The following is a 22,117-nucleotide window of genomic DNA, read 5'->3' as shown; positions in this document are numbered from 1 at the left end:
AAATTGTTGAATTTATATTATTTAATTATTTTAATTTTTTAAATCCTGTAACATGTCAAAAGTAGTAATAAGGATATTTTTGGATTATAAATAAAAATAACCAAGAACACATCTCGTCCGTCCATTTCAGTTTAAATGGCCTTAGGGTTTGTCTCCTGCGTCTATAAATACGGGCGAACCCTAGTTGTCCTCACAGGCAGGAGGACGCCACAGGGGAAACAACGTTGGGGAGCTGAGACAGGGAGTCGAGAGATAGGGATATGAGGGCTAAGGTAAAAAAAAAAAATACTTGTTCTTGTCATCTTGAGTTTAATTTCTCCTTTTGCCACTAAAACTACTTTTTGGATCTTTGGCTTTGTGCTCAATGTTCGGGCTTTGAGAATTTTTTCTATCTTGTATGCTCTTTTGGTGTTGATTTTTCTTTATTGTATGGATTTATGGAAGTGTATGAATGTAGACAAAGGAGATTTTGTTAGTTTGTTTGCCTAAACTACTTTTGAGTTCAAAAAACCTGACATTGTGTTCAATGTCTGGATTTTGATAGAAAATCTGTTGGGTTTTTTCGTTATTGTATTGATTTATGGAGTGTGGGCATCGAAAGTAAGTTTTTTTCTTTTGTTTGCTGAGAAAATAAGTTTTTTTTTAAACTTTCATTCTTAAAGAATACTGTCTAGACTCTAGTTTTATTTTTAAACTGGAGTCTAGATCTCTAGCCATTATTATGTCCTAGAGGTTGATTACTATCCCTTAGCTTTTTAATCACGTCCATTGATTATTTATTAGCTTTCTTGTTTGTATCCAGGTTATATGTTATTTATTTACATTCTTCTTCACAAGTGAAAAATTTAAGTAATATGAATTTCCCTCAACTAAATTAGTTTGATCTGTTTTTATTTGTTGCTTGAATGCAAGTTTATAGTAATCACTATAAAATTCAGATTTAGCAGGAGTTTTATTGAGTAATGATGAGGCTTCTATGTGGACTAGAGTTTCTGATCTCTGGCCATTCTTATGTGTTGGAGATTGAAGACTAACCCTTGGCTGTCTGATCTCAATCCTGCAAAATTTACCTCAGTGGCATAGCTCTTAGATTCCTCTCGAGTACTATGAATTTGCTAATCATTTTACAGGATAGACAATCGAAATAGTTCATTTATTGTCAAGAGTCATCCATATCTATATATTCCTGTCTATCAATCTTAAATTTGGCTTCTTGATTGATCCCATTACCACTTCCAATGGTTATTTGTTCCTTCTGGTATAATGGCACGGGTGCCAAATTTAATGTGTGGTTATCCTGATTGGATGTTTAATTGTGTGCCATTTGATCCTAGAAATGCCATGTACATGCATATTATTTCTCTATTACTCTGCCCTTTTCCATTCATGATTGACCTGGGAATTTTTGAAGCAAATTCAGACTTATGCAAACTTTGAAGGCCTGCTTTTTATGCTTTCGTCTGTGTAAATACTAACCACTTGTGGCCATTCTCTTTTGACATTTACATAAAGTGTAGAATTTTTAAAATTATTAGCTTGATGGTTCAATTGGTCCAATTGGTCAAACTGATTGATTGATATTATTGCTATTTATCTATAATTTTATAATTACCAAAAAAGTAATAAAATTTACATACAGCAGCTAAATGCATTGATATTGTGAAAATTTGAGTTTCTTTCCTTCAGTACAACTGTTCTAAAACTACTACAAGATTATGGTGATAGAATCCTTTTTGTGATTTTTCTTGTTTTGAATTTTACATCCAATTAGGTTAGAAAAAGATTGGCTCGCAGAAATTTTCTAAAATAGTGTTTTTTTTCTTCTTACTTTTATATCCAATTTGATTGGATCGGCTTCTAGTTTTATTTATCCTGTTGAACATGCTAGTTCATTCTGGATCTCTGCAGTGAGGTTGTATTTTTTATAATCATTTGACATTTTGCAGTGGAAGAAGAAGCGTATGCGCAGGCTGAAGAGGAAGCGCAGGAAGATGAGGCAGAGATCCAAGTAGGAGGGTGAGCAGTTGCAGGAGTTCCTAATTTTAATTCTCGTCGGTTGCTGTTTGAATTTCTGGCACTAAACTTTAATTTTAATTCTTGGATATCCAATTTTTTGAACTTCAGTTTTTGTTTATTAAAGTTAAAATTGTCTTCATTTAACTTTTGTCTTATATATGGAATCATGTTTGCGAGATGTTCATAGTATTGTTTTGTTTTTTAATTAGAATTGGTCTCGTGTGATAACTGATGTCTCTGCCCTTGAAGAGTAGGGTGGTAAAATTAGGACGACAAAGAAGCCAAACTAAGTTTTGAGGCGTTTAAACTTGTGTGATAAGATAATCAATTCAAGTCGAGCATAAAATAAATCAAGCCATTGAAATAAATCAAGTCTGTTTAAATTTTATTACATAAAATTAGAAGTAAGATTTTATTAAGTTAGATACCAAACTTGATCATGAACTTTTGATTGGTAATATAATCAAGTTGTGTTATCTTTTGGAGTACTTAATCGATCGAGAAGGCTAGAGACTTACAGATTCGACACGCACAAATACTAACTCGAAAATCCAAAAGATAAATACACGTACGGGAGAAGAGGAGAGAAAGATTGAAGAATTGACATTAAACTATTAAAAAGTTCTCATTTAGAAAAGCATCATTTTCAGTTATGGAAATGCCCTCCCCTGCCCTGCCTTTCCTCGATGCTCATTCTTCCTTATACAAGAGTTGATTCTGCAGTGCAGGAATAAAGTTACTCCTCCGGCAAAATGATTCTTAATTGACATCAGATATCTAATTTAAACCGATGAAAATGATTCTCTTATCATATCAATACAAAGGTGCATTAACTAGCTCATTGATACTATGATTCCTTTTTACAATATTTGCAGGAATAAATCCATGCACCTTCCATTTGCATGCTTAATTCATTTCAATCTATAAATAGAGATATGCTCAGTGATCAGCAAATGCAGGATTAATTTCTCACTAGCTAGGATGGAAAGGAGGGGTGTATCTATCAATCTCGTGTTCTTGTTCCTTATCCTCGTGGCTTCAGGTTAGTTGCTTATTGTCTTCTTTTTGGTCCGAATGTTGAAGCTTAGTGTGTACTGTGTTCATTGCTGTGGTAGAGTTGTCGATCAGTGCTGATGCGAGTACGGTATGCTATCGCCGGAGCCGCAAGTATCCGGGATCGGATTGCTTCGAGGAGGAATGTAGTGCTGTGTGTAGGCAAATAGAGTGCTATGCGGGTGGCAAATGCAGCATAGGCTTTATGTGCATATGCTACAAGCCTAAATGTTGAAGGATGATGTGATTAGATGAGATGAGATGGGAAGCAAATGCTAATTAATAAATGAGGAACTATTGTTTGCATTTGATTTCCTTAACGTTTCCCATGTGGCGGGGACTGAACAAATATAACGAGTTTGAAAGACCATTTGTGAATTTTGTTTCACCTAAAACCAATAGACATAGGCATGCTTATTGATACAACAATTAAATTTTAGCAACTAATATATTTTTGTTGGATATATGTGAATGGGAAAAAAAGTGAAGAGGAAAGATGTTCCATTATGAATGAAGTTTTTGTTTTATATTGGTTGATTTGTATTGATTTACAAGTATTTTAGTTGTGAATAAATGTATGGGGAGATCCTCTCTTGAATGCGTAAGGGGTGTAAATTCAAGGTCAGGATTATATTGAACCAAGTTGACTCATATACGATCATGACTTACACACATTGAATATCAGATTGGTCATCTACATGTATCGAATACTAGACAGGTCAAGATAAAATTTGTCCAAGTGAAACAACTTACATTTTAATACAAAAATAATTCTTTTGTTTGTTATTAATGTGTAACGGATGAATTAATTGTGAATCCATAACCGGTCGAGTGACAACGGTTGATCATTAATGGACAACGGCTTGCTTTTTGATCTCGACGAGTAAAAACAATAAATGTTCATTACACGACCTATGCACATCGAATGTTGGACCAGTCAAGTTAAATTTGTTCAAGTGGAACACTTAATATTTTGCCACGAAAATAATTCTTTGGCTTGTTATTGATGTATAACAGATGAATTAATTGTGAATCCATAACCGATCGAGTGACAACGATCGATCATTAATAGTCGGCAACTTACATTTTGATCTTAGCGAGTAAAGGCAATAAAGGACCATTAATCAATCATTGATTGTTGCACCTCCTCCGAACTTCTATATAAGGAGACTATGACAAAAAGAAGAAAAAAAAGGATAGGCACAATAGTAAAGAAATTATTCCACCTTCGTCCCCAAATTTCTTTTGTCAGACATTTCGCTTAGTAGAATTTTCGTGATATTAATCAGGTACATACTTTGTTCATCATGAACAATTAGTCCTTGGTTGTGTACATTGTTTTATCATTATATCCTGAGAAATGAATGTTCGTCATAATCTCAAAGTACAACCGGAGAAAGACGAATCTATTTTAAGAAAACTACGCTCATCGCATAACTCAAAATTTCTTTCACTATGCATCTCAGCCAAGACATCTCGCCTTCAGACATGTCGACCTCGGCATCTCGGCCACGGCATCTCGCCAAGATATCTTTGTCGCGGCATCTTGGCCAAGACATCTCGGCCTCAGCATCTCAGCCTTAGTATCTCGGCATCGACATCTCGGGCGAGACATCTCGGTCTCAACATCTCAACCTCAGCATCTCAGCCAAGACCTCATAATTTCAGCCAAGATATCTCGGCCTCGGCACCTCGACTAGGCAGCTTAGTCATCCCAAGCAGTCCTTCCTTCTTCTGCTTGATATTATAGAATTATCAGCTTAGATCATCTTAACAACTCGAAAATTGATTTTTTTTTGAAGTAGATTTCAATTCAGCAATTATCCTGATAATCTTCAACAAATAATCTTTCAATAAGATTAACTGGGATTATCATTTTTTTTCAACAAATAATCTTTCAATAAAATTAACTGGGATTATCATTTTTTTTTTTCAACAAACAATCTTTATCGTGAAAGATTATCTAATAATGTTTTCTCTTTGTACCCGTCGTTTATTCTCCTTATAAACATATCATTGACAAACTTCTCTTTTTGTCTTCTGTGATCTATATTATCAATGTTGTCTAGGTATTTCTGTTTTTGTGTCTGATCTATTCTTTTTTCGAGTTTATTATGTATTGTTCATGCAGAAAGTGTGTTTCTACCGTATAAACCTTGTAGAAATTTCAAAATAAATTTTAACCCTCGTCCTAACAATCACCCCAGTTTTGTTGCTTTCAATTTTGCTAAATTGTTACATGAATTTCTATTGGTATAAATTAGTAAAGACATCAAAGATTTTAAAGGTTCAAAGAGCACAAAGGAATAATTGTAAAATTAGACCAGTTTACGTCCATATAATAATTTTGGCAAAATTATTATATAGACTTAAAGTGGTACAAATTATAAAAGGAATGCATTGTATAAATTCAAAGGGTTTAGGAAATATAGAGAATTATTTATCTACAAAATTGGACCAGCATAATTTCATATTATTGGTGCGATTGACTCCTCCGGCGCCTTCATCCAACTTGAGTGGATTAGAGTTGGAATTTTGATATTTGATCAATATATTGATCAAGTGAGACATCAAGTAGATCAAGATTGATCGAATATTTGACAGTCGATATGTTAAGTTGATTAAGCAGAAAGTCAAGTAAGTCACGGTTAATCGGACACTTGATAATCAGAAGTCCAACAGGTAATTAACAAGAAAAAAATTCAAGTGATCCAAGTTGACCAAACACTTGGCTGTTGGAAATTTAACAGAGAGTTGGCATAAGACGTGAAGTCTCGACAGATCAAGGTTGACTAGATATTGGATAAAAAAAGTCTTGATAAATTTATGTCAAATTGTATATCAGACAAGACGAGAATTCAAATTTATGAAGGTTGAAATAGAGGTAAAGAAGCCTTGGTAGGTTGAAATTAATTAGATATCGGATAACACAAGAATTCGACTTTGGTAAGGTTATAATAGAAATATTAGTCAATTAATAAAATGCATTCATCGACTAATGGACGTAAAAATCCAAAACTTCAAAAAAATATGGTGGCTATAGTATTGCTACAATGTTACTACACTATTGCTACCGTTGGCAGTAGTCTGTTATAGTACTCATAAATAGTGATTTGCTACCGCATCAGTCCATTGATGTATTTGATTAGTCGATTGATTGCTTTAGAAATCTAATCGAAGCAAATCAATTCAATTGTTTGATTTGACTGATGACACCAATCGATTGATATCGATTAGAAATTAAATAGAGGTTTATCGATTCAGTTGTTTAACTCGACTGATGGCATGAGTTGATTAATATTTGATATCAATTAACTATGTTGATCAGGAGTTGAACAGAAGTAAATTGATTCGATTGCAAGATTATACTGATTGATATCAATCGATTGAAGAGAAGCAAATTGATTCAATTGCAAGATTCTATTGATTGATATCAATCGATTGATCAGATTCAATAGTCATCTGAAATTCAAATAATCAACAAAATCAGATAAATTCTATAAGGTTCAAATGTCATTTAACGACAAGAACAGTATATGAAATTATATCAATCGATTAATGAGTAAGATCAGTTGACTGATAGACGAAAACTTTCAAAAAAATATGTCATTTGCAAAGTTGTTTGCGTTTTTGGTTGTATTTATATTTATATAGTTGTTGTATTTGTTGCAAGAATAGGTTGTAAGAGGATTTTTTGTTTTCGGAAGGTATTTGAGAAGAAAAAAATTTAGTGGTAATAGATTGCTAGAACTAAGCCTTTGATTAATCATCTTAAGAGACGGATACTAAGTAAAATTATGATGTCACATATGTGACGTTAAGTTTGATTCAAGTATTCCATTATGCATTCAAACGACGAGCCCGTAATCATCTAGCTCACATGGGTCATAACACATATAGTAATTTTAGCCAAAAATTACTATATAAATCATCAAAGTTTTTTTTTTTTTAAAAAAAAAAATAGTATAGGAGTCCAAATGGTCAAAGACTAAAAACGTATAATCTCACGAAGATTATTCTAAGTAGCCATTTTTGTCAAAATTCTTATATGAACTTAAAGTGATCTAAATTGGAAAAAGGAAAGTATTATATGAGTTCAAAGGTCTATGAAACACAAAGAGTACTTATTTGTAAAGTAAGACATGTATTTCAATTGGAAGAAAATAAGACTATTAACTACTAAATTTGTTTGCAAAAATATATTCATTGTATTATATTTTAGTTTATTTCTTTTAAATTTGTAATGGAATGGGTTGTTACGGCAAACAGTATAGAATAAATAAAAAGACATATTGTTGGAATATTTAAAATATTTAGTAAAATATTCATTGAAATATATGATAAATTACTCTTTTTTAGAAGAAGATGAACTTATTTCTTTTTTCATTTTTGATTTCTTTTTTAATTAATTCTTTCCTTTATTCATTGTTTTTTTAGCTAAATATTATGTCCGGCATCCTAATCATTTTTTATTTTTCTTTTGTGAGCAAAGTTGTATATATGTGTGTTAAATTATTTGAATAAAACACAAATATTTTCTCGTAATCAGTTTCATGGTTTTAGAGCTATAAAGATTATCCCTCTTTCTCTTGGGCTTTGTTTACTCCAAATTAGGGAAAGGAGAGGGAAAAGAATATCTGGGGAAAGGCAAAGGAGGAAAAGAGAAAAGAAATAGATTTAGGCTCTGTTTACTTGGGAGAGTGGAAAGTAAAATTAAGGAAAAATTTTCACGGTGGAAAAATTTCCGTCGTTTACTTCATTAAAATTTTCCGAAGGAAAAGTAACGCAATCCATCAGCGGATAATTTTGGAGCCAAAATTGATCACCTCAAAATCGGACGGAAAGCAGCGGATGGAAAAAAAAATGACGCATGTACCCCTTTTGTATTCACAAAATTACATTATATACCAAAAAAAAATGACGCATGTAGTTTTTTTAACTCACAAAATTACACTATGTACCAAAAAAATGACGCATGCACCCTTTTTTATTTACAAAATTACATCACAAGTATTCACTTTCCTCTATCAAGGTAAACAAGTGTGCAAAGGAAAAGATTTCTTCACCCTTTCTTTTCTCTTCCTCCAAAGATAACTTTCTATCGTTGATTCCTTTCTTTTCCTCATCCACACTCTAGAGTAAACATAGCCTTAAAGAGAAAGGGAGGAGGGGAATGGAAAGGAAAATAAAATAAATAAATAGATCCGGATTTATAAATTCATTCATCTGTTAGGTAAATAATAGAAAGGAAAATAGTCCATCTGATTTTTTTAAAGTAAATAAAAGAAAATTTTTCATTGTGAAAATCTTTCCATAATTTTTATTTCTATTTTTTCAAGTAAACATACCATTAGAATAATGAGCTCGAAGACTGGCATGACTAAGGATGTGTCTTCATCAAGCACATCCAAACCATTTAATTCGTTCATGATCGCACAACCCTTTGAAGAAGGATTATCGTTGCAAATTACAAGTCATAAGTTGGATGGTAAAAATATTCTACAATGGTCTCAATCTGTCTTGTTGGTGATAAGAGAAAGGGGGAAACATGACTACATTGCTGGTGAGATTCAATGCTCAAACATAGAGGACCCAATTTACCCAAGTTGACAACTCAATAACTTTCTTGTTATGACATGATTGATAATTCAATGGAGCCACATATCAATCGTACCTATTTATTCTTACAAACTGTCAAAGCAATTTGAGATGCCGTGAAGAAGAATTATTCAAATCTTAAAAACTTATTACAAATCTTTGAGATAAAGAATAAACCCAAGAATATTTAATTATAATACATTGCAAACACTTTGACAGGAATTAGATAAATAGAATGAGTTATATTGTGATGATTTAGAAGATGACATGAAGTTTAAGAGGTATATAGAAAAAGAATGCTTGTATGAATTTCTGACGGGATTCAACAAGGAACTTGATGAGGTTCATGGATGAATTCTTGGTCGAAGGTCTCTTCCTCCAATTGGCGAAGCCTTTGCAGAAGTGCGATGAAAAACAAGCAAGCGTTGAGTCATGCTTGGTATTAAAAAGGACCCTCATGAAAGTATTATAAATGAGAGATTTATAGACAACAATGGATTTGTTGCAAAAAAAAAAAAATGTTAGTAGATCTATTAGAGATCAAAAGTCCAATTTGCGTTATTCTCAATCTAATGAACTTGGTCATACTTAAAAAAAGTGTTGGGATCTCTATGGAAAAAATTGCAAATACAAAACAATTGAAACAGAGTTAATCCAAAGTTTTCCAAACCACTATAAAGAAAGAGTTTGACGAATCAACCAACTCATGGGTGTTTCTAAACAAGGATCAGTTTGAACAACTGTGTATACTATTAAATCAGTAAAATATAAACAATTCCAACACTAATAAATAATTTTGCTCATCAAGGTATTGCTCTTAATATACAAAAATAAACTCCTTAGACATTTGATTTTGGTAAATCAAATCATATGATTAGTAATCCATCTCTATTTGACACCTAGACACCATGTAATAAGATCTCTTGAGTAGAAATAATAGATGAAACTATCTCTTCTATTATTGAAAAAGACTATCCATTTTTCATATTCTTTTATTATGCATTCTGTACTTTATGTTCTCAATTTAGCATACATCTTGGTTTCAGTTAACAAGAAAACTTATAATCTTGACTGCATTGCTAAGTTTTTTGTTACTTCTTGTCAATTACAAGAGCAGGGATCGGAGAGAATGATTGATATTGCTAAGGAGGATGGTGAATTTTACTATTTTGAGAATGATGATCGTGTGGAGAGGCAAGCAACTATGACTGAGAATAATTCTTCTTCTATTTCCAATAAGGATGTAATAATATAGCAAGAGCCTTATTTCTTTATCTTAAATGCTTATTTCCACATCTATGTATCAGTAAGAACCTTATTTCTTTTACTCATGAGTTTTGTCAATTAGCTAAAAATACATAAACATCATTTTCATCCAAACCATACTAAGAGTCTCATCCATTTTCTCTTATGAATTCCACCCTATACGAAACTATAGATTTTGAAACGAGCTTCGATTCGATAGGTTGTGGGTCCGGTGTTTCAATCCGAGTTAAAAGTTATGCCCGTTTGAAATTTACTGTTATTTTGGTCACAAGACATCGAGGAACACGATTGTGTCACCAACACGGCTTGGTCGTGTTCCACTCTGTACGCTCATATTTGATGTTTTTTGGGTGCCTCTTCTTCTAGGATGATTCATGACCATGTTGGGCAACATGAAATTGTTGGAGCAATCTTGCCTTAAGATGGTCTGGGGTGATCATGAGTTTTGATAGTTTGGGCAAATGATTTAAGTTAGGTTTACCTTGTATTTGATATGTGTATGTGAATATACAGATTTGTAGGATACACATATGACTCAGTTTAATGGCTTTGGGTCAGGTGAAAGATGGAGCATCCAAGGAACCGTGGACAAGACAGCAAGGACAAGAGCCGAGGGAAGCGACTTCGAGGCATATGCGAATGATGACATTGGGACAAGCCGCGGACTTGAATGCATCCGAGGAACCAGAGCCAAAGGAAGTAGGCTTGAAGGCAAGAGGTCAAGGCTACAAGAAAGAGTCAAGTGAGTCGTAAGGGTAAGGGTCCGAGTGCTGAGAGACTGTACTCGGGGTACCAGTCAACTGATACTTTCATCAGTCGACTGGACAGTCGATTGGGAGTGAACAGAATGCTTTTGTTCACTCGGTCAATGTGGAGCAGTAGACTAGTACTTTCACCAGTCGACTGGTATCGAGCCGTTGGAATGTAATGATCGAAATTTCACAGAGGGTAATTGCCTGACACTTTTACTAGTTGATTAGTAGGCGAGATTTTCCAACCCGTAGCCTATATAACCAAGGCTTGAAAACTTGGTTAAGATTTAGTGGTGGATAACCCAAATTAGTAGTCAACAAGTTCTCAAGTGTTCTTTGTGTTCCAAGAGGTCTTAGGTGGTGTTGTGGTGAGGTTTCTCCACCCATAAGGAGACTTGAGGTAGCCGGAGTTTGTCGGGGGTTAATCCATCGAAGGATAAGGATCATCCACCTTACAGACAGTTGTGAGGTAGAAGCAAGTTATCTCCGAACCACATAAACGAGCGTGTTAGTGGTTTATCTTTCCTTTAGTGTTTAGCTTGTTTGTTTTGTATTATTCTGCTATGTAACTAACAAGTGAAGGAAGAACCACAAATTGGGAGAGTCATCTATTCAACCCCCCTTCTAGCCGTCCAACCGATTTTCAACAAATGGTATCAGAGCGAGGTCGCACTTCATCGGACTAACAGCCGAGAAGAGCAACTTTCAAGGATGGCTGACTTGATAGCTCCATCGAAGTATAAAGGAAGAAGCTTATGGGACATCACCTATTGGATGGTGAAAATGAAGAACTTCTTCGAGACTGATTGAGACACCATGATGGTCATTGAGGAACCATTTGAAGTCCCAAAAGATAAGAAAGGGAAGAAACTCCGACCAAGTTATTGGACGGAAGAGTAAGCCTCGCGGTCAAAGACAAATTCAAAGGTATAATATCAATATTAAGTGATATTTTGCCTAATGATGTAATGAGTGATGTAGGAGAATACGAGAATGCCCACAATTTATGGAGCAAAGTGAAGAAGGTTCTAGGCAAAGAACTTATGCTTACACAAGAAGAAGAAAAGTCCGAAGAAAGGGATGAAGTGGCTCAAATGGAGAAGGAGCAACCGGAAGATGACGTGTGTTCAACTTCCGAGGAGAAATAAGATGAGGAAGTGTTATCAACATCTTCAAGGGTTGAAGAAGAATCCAAGACAAGTGAAGAAGAAATCTTGGAAGTCAACCTTGCAAACATCTCCACCGAAGTCAAATCAAAGGACCACATTATTTTCTTCGGTTGCAATGAGAAGGTACATTACAAGAGTAGGTGTCCAATGGGTAAGAAGAAGGTAACTCACTACAACAAAAACTGCAAACGACAACGGATATTATCCGTTGTCGTAGGGTAAAAAAACCGTTGTAACTGAGGGTGTTGTAGAATGTATTGCCCTACGACAACGGTTTTGAATCCGTTGTCTTTGTAGACATTTGACAACGGTTTTTATCCGTTGTTATTTATATGCCCAAAATTTGGCTACGAAGGATACGACAACATTTTAAAACCGTTGTGGTAGATAATTTCAACAACAGAAATAAACCGTTGTGGTAAACATATTTTACAACAGATATAAACTGTCGTGGTAGATAATATTTGACACATTTTGTTTTTTTTAACAACATTTTTAATATATTTTACAACGGATAAAACCGTTGTCTTTTATCACTTTTTACAAAAAAATTTCGTTGTGGTTTACCTAGTTTTTACAACATTTTTAACTGTTGTCTTTAATGTTCATTAATACCAAACAACCAATCTTATTTTACTATAAGCAAACCACCAATAAAAAACTAAATATTTACTACATTAAATCCAAAATAAACATCCATATATAATTCATCTTGTAGCCACATATACAAAAATATACAAAATGAGTTGTTACTCATCAAAATACACATGTTTTCCATTACTCTCCATATACACTAAATCACATGTTTTCCATTTGTTGTTCTCCATATGGCTTTTAATTTACAAAATAGCAAGGCAAGCTACATCCTAACAAAGCTCACTTCTTGCATCAAAAAAACTCAAGCCTCACGAATTGGCCGACCTGCAAGAGAAAAGTTTAACAAAACTTATCAAATTCCAGAATTCCAAAAGGAGAATGTAATTAACCAATCTGTAGTGCATAGAAGGCAAAAACAAACCAAATGAAGGAAACAAAAAGAGGTGTTTATTAGAGAATAATAGTACATGGAATCTACTAGGAGCAGTGATACCTAGCTTAGCATAGTTTACTAAATAATTAACACTACATGCAGCTAACATTATTTAAGTGAACTATCATCCAAGATCAATAGAATCCATGCAAAGCGCATTACATCCATTAACATCTTAAAACAAAATATTCATGCAATTTTCTGTGCCATTTTCCAGACTGCATTACCTTTGAGACCTGGTAGGCACAATATGCTTTTCCATTTTGCAAGTAACAAGTTGCCAGGAGCTGCAAATTGATCTGCAAAAAACAGACCCATCACAAAAGCATAAGTGAAAGTAAAAACCATGGGTTCAAAATCTTCCAATTAAAACTTGAACCAAAAGAATTGGATCATCATGATGAGTTATGGTAGGGTGAATTGTTTGTAGAGCTAAAGCAATTCCACAAATTCCTCAAAATAGAAATCACATACGCACAGCTTTAATAATTACATAGGACACCTAAAAGAACCAAAGTGTCAATCAAATAAGTGTAGATTAAGAGCTATAACATTCACTACATTCCAGCTGGAAAAATAGATTTTTCATTCCCATTTCATCAATACAAAGAGAAAATCTAACAAATTTAGCTGCAATGCACGTGCAATTCATGGGTAATTTACACTGCTCGTCCAAGCAAAAGTATATAGAGCAAACTATTAAGAAATCAAATTGCAGTATATAGATGTTTTGTATATCAATATACTATGGATCATACACGAAATGCCTTTACAAGCTCTTCATTTCATTATTCTCAAGCAATCACTAACATGCATATAGATTAACATAGTTATGCTTGATGAAGCATCATAATTGTCATTCGCGATTGTAAAAAGAAAAAATAATAAATTATAGGAGGAAAAACAAGATGAAGTCATGGCATATAGACGAAAACCATAAGGAGAGTACAAACAAGAAATTTGTAGAGCAACTCATAAGATACAAAAGGTCATCATCTAACAATTCACAAAGAGATAACTTCCACATTGTCAATCCTTGCATAATTCGGAAACAACTAAATAAGCTACTCACACAACCCAGCCATATTAATTTTGGAACACAAAGAGAGGCAATAAATAAGGGAAATGTCAACTAATTCTGCTCATGGTAGAAATGCAAGAATGAAGTATTGAGCAAAGGAGATAGCTAGCTGTGAATAAACAAATTATTGGCAGTAAGGAATCAAAATCAATAAGTCATGGAGTCACAAATAAAGTGTTCAACTATCTTTTGAAGTCTAGTAATTTATGCCTAGTGATCCTGTCCGAACGCTGAATCAACGGACGCTGGGCACGTGGCGCTCTCCGCGTTGCTGACGTAGATCCCCGACCGATCGTATGGTCCTCCGGCGAACCTGCAGGGAAGTCGGGCCGGGAAGGGGTTCCCGGCGACGACCCTCCGACGGTCAAGTCAGGCAAGCAGACAACAAAGAAGTGGCTCCAAATATCGTAGAATGCGTACCTCCGGTGAAGTGCGAGGCTCCTTATATAGAGCTGGGAAGGAGCTCATGCACCCATACCGAGGCAAATACGTGTCCTAAGCCCATACCTCAATAAGGGCTTGTCAGAAAGCTTACCTGACACCATACTGCTATAGTCCAAGCACGTCTTTGATGGGACAGTGGAACCCTCTGTCATAAGGTTTGAAGTATGGCCTGGTCATAGAGCATGCCCGCTGTCAGAAGATGTTCCTTATCCATCCCCCACTGGTCGAACGGACAGAATACGGTAGCTGCTTTCATTTCCTCCGCCGGTCGGTGAGAGAAGTTGTGATACTTCTGGCAGGAAAGGCACGTCGCGACTGTACGAGCGGCGTCTGCTTGCAGAGTTGGCCAAAAGTATCCGGCCAACAAAATCTTCCTAGCCAACGACCGTCCGCCCGGATGCCCTCCGCACGATCCTTGATGTACTTTTTGGAGGATGTACGCCGCATCTTCCGAGCTCACGCATTTCAAAAGCGGACGAGAGAAAGCCTTCTTGTAGAGTTGGTCTCCAATAAGCGTGAACTGACCGACTCTCCTTCTTAACAGCTGGGCTTCATCCCGATCAGACGGTGTAGCACCCGAGCGGAGAAACTCCATGATGGGTGTCCTCCAATCGCTCGGAAATGCGAGGCCTTCCATCCGGTCGACATGTGCCACCAAAGATACTTGTTCAATTGGCTGCTGGATGACGACTGGCGTTATTGAACTTGCGAGTTTGGCTAACTCATCTGCCGCCTGATTTTTCGCTCGGGGTATCTTCTGGATAATGACTTCTCTGAAATTGGCTTTAAGCTTTTCGAAGGCTTCGGCGTAGAGTTTGAGCCTAGCGTTGTTAATCTCAAAAGTATCAGAGAGCTGCTGAGTGGCCAACTGAGAGTCTGAATGCAGCGTCACCCGTCTGGCCCCCACATGCCGGGCGACCTGTAAGCCGGCTATAAGGGCCTCATACTCTGCTTCGTTATTTGTAGCTCTATAATCCAGCCGGACGGATAAGTGCATCTTTTCTTCGTGAGGAGAGAGTAATAGTACGCCAATCCCGCTTCCGAGCCGAGTGGACGATCCATCCACAAATATTTTCCACATGGCTTCGGGTTCCGGCCTTTGTACTTCGGTGACAAAATCTGCCAAGGACTGCACCTTTATCACCGAACGGGGCTGGTATTGAATGTCAAATTCGCTCAACTCCGTTGTCCATTTGATGAGCCGCTCGGACGCTTCTGGATTCAACAGCACTCTTCCCAATGGACTATTCGTCCGGACGATGATAGTATGAGCCAAGAAATAGGGACGGAGGCGCCGAGCGGCGAGGACCAAAGCAAAAGCCAGCTTCTCAAGCCCAGTGTAGCGGGATTCAGCATCTTTTAAAATATGGCTTAGAAAATATACAGGTTCTTCTCCGCTCGCCCTTACTAGTGCCGATCCAACTGCCTGCTCAGTAGAAGATAAATAGATACAAAGTGGCTCACCCATAGCTGGCTTGACTAGCACAGGCAGAGAGTTCAAGTATGTTTTCAGATCTTCAAACGCCCGATCGCATTCTTCATCCCAGTGAAACTTAGTGGCTTTACGCAAGATCTTGAAAAAGGGTAGGCTCCGGTCGGCAGTCTTGGAGATGAATCTGGACAAAGCAGTTATCCGACCGGTCAAGCGCTGCACTTCCCTCAGATTTCTTGGGGGCGGCATATCTTGTAGTGCTTTCACTTTGCTGGGATTTGCCTCGATGCCCCGCTTGGTCACTATGTATCCCAAGAAACGCCCGCCCTTTGCTCCGAACAGACACTTCTGAGGGTTGAGCTTAACTCCAAACCTCCTCAGCGTTCGGAAAGTCTCCTCCATGTCTTTAAAGAGATCGGCCGCTCGGACGGACTTGATGAGAATATCATCCACGTATACTTCCAAATTTCTTCCGATCTGCTCCCTGAACACTTTGTTCATCAAGTGTTGGTAAGTTGCTCCCGCGTTCTTCAGGCCGAACGACATCACATTGTAGCAGTACGTGCCGTCGGCTGTAACGAAGCTAACTTTCTCCTGATCTTCTCGGGCTAGCGGCACTTGATGATAGCCTTGATAAGCATCGAGCATACATATCAACTCACAGCCAGCCGTGGAGTCCACCAGTTGATCGATCCGAGGCAGAGGATAAAAATCCTTCGGGCAAGCTTTGTTGAGATCCCGAAAATCTATGCACACTCTCCACTTGTTGCCCGGCTTGGAGACTAATACTACGTTCGTCAGCCAGCTCGGGAACTGGACCTCGCCTATATGGTCGGCCTCCAGGAGCTTCTCAACCTCCGCTCGGATGATGGCATTCTGTTCAGCGCTGAAATCCCTTTTTCTCTGCTTCACCGGTAAAGCGTCCGGTCGGACGTGGAGCTCGTGCTGCGCTATACTCGGCGAAATTTCGGGCAGCTCGTGCGTCGACCAGACGAAGACATCACAGTTTCTCTGGAGGCATTTGATCACTTCCTCTTTCTGGCTCGCCTCCAGATCGGCCACAACGAACGTGGTGGCCTCCGGTCGGGTCGAATGAATCTGCACTTCCTCTTTTTCTTCATACACCAAAGAGGGAGGTTTTTCAGTTATGGTGTTTACCTCAATCCGGGGCGCCTTCCGAGCAGAATTGGCTTCTGCTCGTACCATCTCGACGTAGCATCGCCGAGCTGCCAGTTGATCTCCTCGTACTTCTTCCACTTTGTCTTCGACCGGGAACTTGATGTTCTGGTGGAAAGTGGAGACGGTCGCTCAGAATTCACTGAGAGCCGGTCGTTCCAATATTACGTTGTATGCCGATGAAGAGTCCACCACGACAAAGTTTGCAGTCCGCGTCCTTCTGAGCGGCTCTTCTCCTAGCGAAATAGCCAGCCGGATCTGTCCGACCGGCAAGACTTCGTTGCCCGTAAACCCATAGAGGGGGGTTGTCATGGGCAGCAGTTCGGCTCGATCAATTTGCAATTGGTCGAAGGCCTTTTTGAATATAATATTGACCGAGCTTCCTGTGTCAATGAAAACACGGTAAATAGTGTAGTTGGCTATTACCTCTTTGATGAGGAGAGCGTCATCATGTGGCACTTCGACTCCCTCCAAGTCCTTGGGCCCGAAACTGATTTCGGGTCCGCTTGCCCTTTCTTGGCTGCAGCCAACAGCATGGATCTGGAGCTGCCTGACGCCAGCCTTCCTTGCTCGGTTAGAGTCTCCTCCGGTCGGTCCACCAGCTATAATGTTGATTTCGCCTCGGGAAGTGTTGTTTCTATTTTCTTCTTCCCGAGCTGACGGCCTAGGCTGCTCCCTAGACCTCCGGGGATTGTCCTCACGCCCCGGAGTATGATGCCGCTCGGGAGTCTGTCTTTGTCGCCTATCAGATATCATCCGATCGGCTTCACGAGGGCGTTGTCGCCTGTCGGATGATGGCGATCGACGACCACCACTCCTAGGGACAGGATGAGCGATCAGGGGAAGGCTTCGACAATCTCTTGTATTGTGCGTGTCCGTCCGGTGGAATGAGCAGAACATAGGCGTCCATTTCATTTTAGGCTTGGGTCGCTCAGCAGACACTGCTTGAATGGCATGGGATCTTACATGTTGTAGGGGGCGAGCTGCTTCAGCTTGCGGTCCTCTAGGTGGCTGATGAGCCGTGTGCGGCTTCCGCTCGGCAATGGGAGCCCGCTCGGTTGGAGTTTCCTTCCTTCGGGCTGCTTGAGCTTCCTCCACATTGATGTATTCGTTGGCCCGGTGCAGCATATGGTCGTAGTCTCGGGGTGGCTTCCGAATGAGCGAGCGGAAGAAGTCCCCGTCCACGAGGTCTTGCGTAAATGCGTTCATCATCGTCTCGGAGGTGGCCGTTGGAATGTCCATGGCCACCTGGTTGAATCGCTGGATATAAGCTCTGAGCGACTCTCTAGGCTCTTGCTTGATGGCGAATAAGCTCACGCTAGTCTTCTGGTAGCGCCGACTGCTTGTAAAATGGTCGAGGAAGGCTGTTCGGAAGTCTTTGAAACTTGTGATGGATCCGTCCGGAAGCCTCCGAAACCACCGTTGAGCCGATCCCGAGAGGGTGGTAAGGAAAACTCGACACTTCACTCCATCTGTGTACTGATGAAGGGTAGCGGTGTTGTCGAACTTACCCAAATGATCGTCCGGGTCGGTGGCTCCGTTGTATTCACCGATCGTCGGAGGCACATAGTGCTTTGGCAGAGGGTCCCGCAGGATAGCCTCTGAGAATTGACGGTTGACCCGTTCGGGCGAGGCATCCGCTCGGGGAGCCTTGCCTTTTCTGCTGTCTCGTCTTGGTACTTCATCTGATGAAGATCCTCGATCTCGATTAATTGTTGCGGCTTCAGGAGGAGTGCGAAATAGGGCCTGATGAAATGGAACCGTGGCCTGCGGTGCTTCCGCTCGGCCTCCTGATGCTGATGTTGCTTGCTGCTCAATCCGCTCGGCCTGCGACTTCTGCCTTTGTTCCACAAGCTTAGCTGCTCGTGTTTCGATCAGAGCGTCTAGTTCTTCTGTCGAGAGCATCACCGAGTGCGGTCGTCCAACTTCGTCCATTGCTTCCGATCGGATGCAGGAGCGTTCCCACAGACGACGCCAAATTGATCCTGTCCAAACGCTGAATCAACGGACGCTGGGCACGTGGCGCTCTCGGCGTCGCTGACGTAGATCCCCGACCGATCGTATGGTCCTCCGGCGAACCTGCAGGGAAGTCGGGCCGGGAAGGGGTTCCCGGCGACGACCCTCCGACGGTCAAGTCAGGCAAGCAGACAACAAAGAAGTGGCTCCAAATATAGTAGAATGCGTACCTCCGGTGAAGTGCGAGGCTCCTTATATAGAGCTGGGAAGGAGCTCATGCACCCATACCGAGGCAAATACGTGTCCTAAGTCCATACCTCAGTAAGGGCTTGTCAGAAAGCTTACCTGACACCATACTGCTACAGTCCAAGCATGTCTTTGATGGGACAGCGGAACCCTCTGTCGTAAGATTTGGAGTATGGCCTGGTCATAGAGCATGCCTGCTGTCAGAAGATGTTCCTTGTCCTTTTCTCTTCTCACTCCATGCCGGGCTTCCGGCCGGTCGGCACTCACCTCACGTCCGGTCGGTCATATGTACTGGTCCACTTAGGAGATTCCTGGTAATGTGCTCTGTGGAGACTGTTTGCAGTATGCTACTTTATGCCTTCGGCCGAACGGGCTATCCGCTCGGCCATATGACTCTGTTCAACCTGAGCGTCGGAATCCCCAGTTCCGTCGGGTCGTCTTTGGTTCAGCTGGGACCCCGTTCGGCCGACCGGTCTCCTCTTCTCCGGTCGGACGTCGGGCACATTGACCTCCACGTGGCGTTGACTTCCCTCAGAGGGGGGGTCCCTGTTCTTTCCGCCGGATCACCTAGTAATGAATATAGTTTAGTACGCAATATCCACCTATTCGGATCGTACTTCGTCAATTTCTTCGTTGGAGTAAATTGTTTTCTTGAACTATTAACAAACCCAGATTAATTTAGTATAAAAATCAGTAATGAAGAAGCAAAGTCCAATAAAAGAAATTATTTGAGAAAATTGAGAATATGTCAAATATTACCATTGAGCTAAGTGAATCCATCTCGTCGGTAGCATTTCCTTCAATAATTTCTCTCATAAATTTCATCACATAAAACCCACATTGTTTAGCATTAGGTTGTCGAGGACCCTATGTTAACAAAAAATTATCAATGAATAATGCACAATTAAATAGTTTTAAATTAATCACAAGTAAACATATATGTGTGTATATATAATATACAAACCTTTACGACTTCCCACATAGGCTTCTTTTTCCCTTTCCTTTGCTTGTTCAAATTGAACAATTTCAAGCTCCTTTGTACAACAAGAGTTGACAAATGAGTAATAAATTAAATTAAATGCTTAATTAAAAAACAAATATGTACTCACATATCCACTACATATTTTCAGTCCTCATAATGATTGTGATGATTAAGTGAATCAAACAAATAAACCATCTCCACATAAGGGTCGATGACAGTCAAAATCCAATGACAACTATGCACAAAACAGATAGTCAATGCATAAATTAAACAGAATTGTTGAAATAAATCTATTAAAAATGAAATTGTAATATTTATTTACCCAACATTGTGAGGTGTCAAAACTAGCTGATTTTTTGTTGCACCACTCAGCCTATCAGCCAACACACTTGCCCAGTTATTCAAGTATTCAGTCTTTTCATTTTTGTCAAGTTTGGATACATATTGCATTACTGGAAGTGTTTGTGGATCCACAAATCTGAACTTATCGACCTTGTTTTCTTTTTTCATCTTTTTGAAGAGAAACCTTCCATTCAAGCAAAAAAATGTTAGTATGTTAATACAAATAAAATGAAAAAAATGAGTGATGTGAAAACTTACCACATGTAAGCAACCAGACAATTAGCAGATATTGGCTCCAACTCATAAATAGGTGTGATGTCTTCAATGTTCACTAGTAGTTCGTATTCATGGTCAAAGAAATCATGATAAAAAACAATTGATATAGTTTTTTCGGGGCTGTCCAAAACACGCATAGAGTAACAGTACAATAAATGTAATGACCGTGACACATTTGATGGCAAGACAGGATTACTTCTTTTTGCAACACTTTTCTTCCTTTGAGGCTTCTACAAATTGCAAATATAAATATGTTAGTAGAAAGTTCTATCTCTTATGTTCAGCATCTTTCTGAACAACCCTTTAATTGGGTTTCAATTACCATCAATGTTCCTGTTCATGCATGAACCTCAATGTACAGATTACATGTGTGTGCTAGCTCTCATATATCTTGTATTACTAAATTGTATCCAACAAATACGTACAACCTTCAATCAAAATCTAAGAAGGTTTGGTTGGAAAAATCCAGCTAAACAACTATGCCAAGCAAATGAGAAAAAAACCAGAAAACCATACACTGACCAAATCAGAAGCTGGAAATTTGTGGTTGCTGAAACGAGTCCTCAAAAATTCCCAATGAAGAATTAAATTTGTACTCACAGTGTGGTGGCCGAATGAGTCAGAAATTTACCTCATTTTTCATCACTACCCAACGTGCAGGCCAAGCAACATGGGTCCCAATTGCGCCACCAATGGTGTCACATTCATTTGGAATGGGAAAGGGCAACCTTGCTGAATTCTCCACAACCTCATCAATCGAGACGCGCATGCAATTCATGGATAACGGGACACCATGAAGTAATTTTCCATCCCCATTGGCATGAACAACTGTACCATAGGCCACAATATTGGACTTTGATTCCAATGACAGTGCAACTGGCATACCCTAGAAGACAATCAATCATGTCATACATTGATGGACTCATTATTGCAAATAATATAAAGTATCTACAATTAAATACATATATACCTGCAAAAACTCAGTCTTGCTTAAAACTTGCATGTCCTCATCATTCAAAATTTTACTCTTCTCTGGTTTGATCTTATCCTCACTCGTGGTAGGCAACTTCACCGAGCAACTACCTTTCTCCTCAAACTCAAAGTGGCATCCACCCTTTTTGAACATTTCTTCAAGTTTCTGTATGTGTGTATCTTGTTCTACTATCGGTGCACTTTGTTCTGAGATTAGCTTCTTTGCATCTAACAACTCCTTTTGATGATGAAGGATTAAGTCACCATCCTACAGAGGACTATTCCAGATTTTGGAAATATTAAAATAGATTGTTGGAGTAATATGA

General features: G+C 38.8%; 1 long non-coding RNA gene and 2 other non-coding genes across 3 annotated transcripts; all 3 read left to right on the top strand.

Annotated features, from left to right (window-relative positions):
- The first annotated feature begins 171 nt into the window (after positions 1-171).
- Positions 172-2,194, top strand: LOC121997236. Its single transcript, XR_006116252.1, has 2 exons — positions 172-272; positions 1,947-2,194. It is a non-coding gene; the product is annotated as an uncharacterized LOC121997236 (long non-coding RNA).
- Positions 954-1,057, top strand: LOC121998988. Its single transcript, XR_006116761.1, has one exon. It is a non-coding gene; the product is annotated as a small nucleolar RNA Z157/R69/R10 (small nucleolar RNA).
- Positions 1,229-1,351, top strand: LOC121998997. The gene has a single exon (XR_006116769.1). It is a non-coding gene; the product is annotated as a small nucleolar RNA snoR80 (small nucleolar RNA).
- Positions 2,195-22,117: the final 19,923 nt, after the last annotated feature.

Source organism: Zingiber officinale, chromosome 6A (genome assembly GCF_018446385.1).
Source record: "Zingiber officinale cultivar Zhangliang chromosome 6A, Zo_v1.1, whole genome shotgun sequence".
Taxonomy (NCBI): Eukaryota; Viridiplantae; Streptophyta; class Magnoliopsida; order Zingiberales; family Zingiberaceae; genus Zingiber; species Zingiber officinale.
Note: the sequence above shows the minus strand (reverse complement) of the source record. Positions and strands in the feature narration are given on the sequence as shown.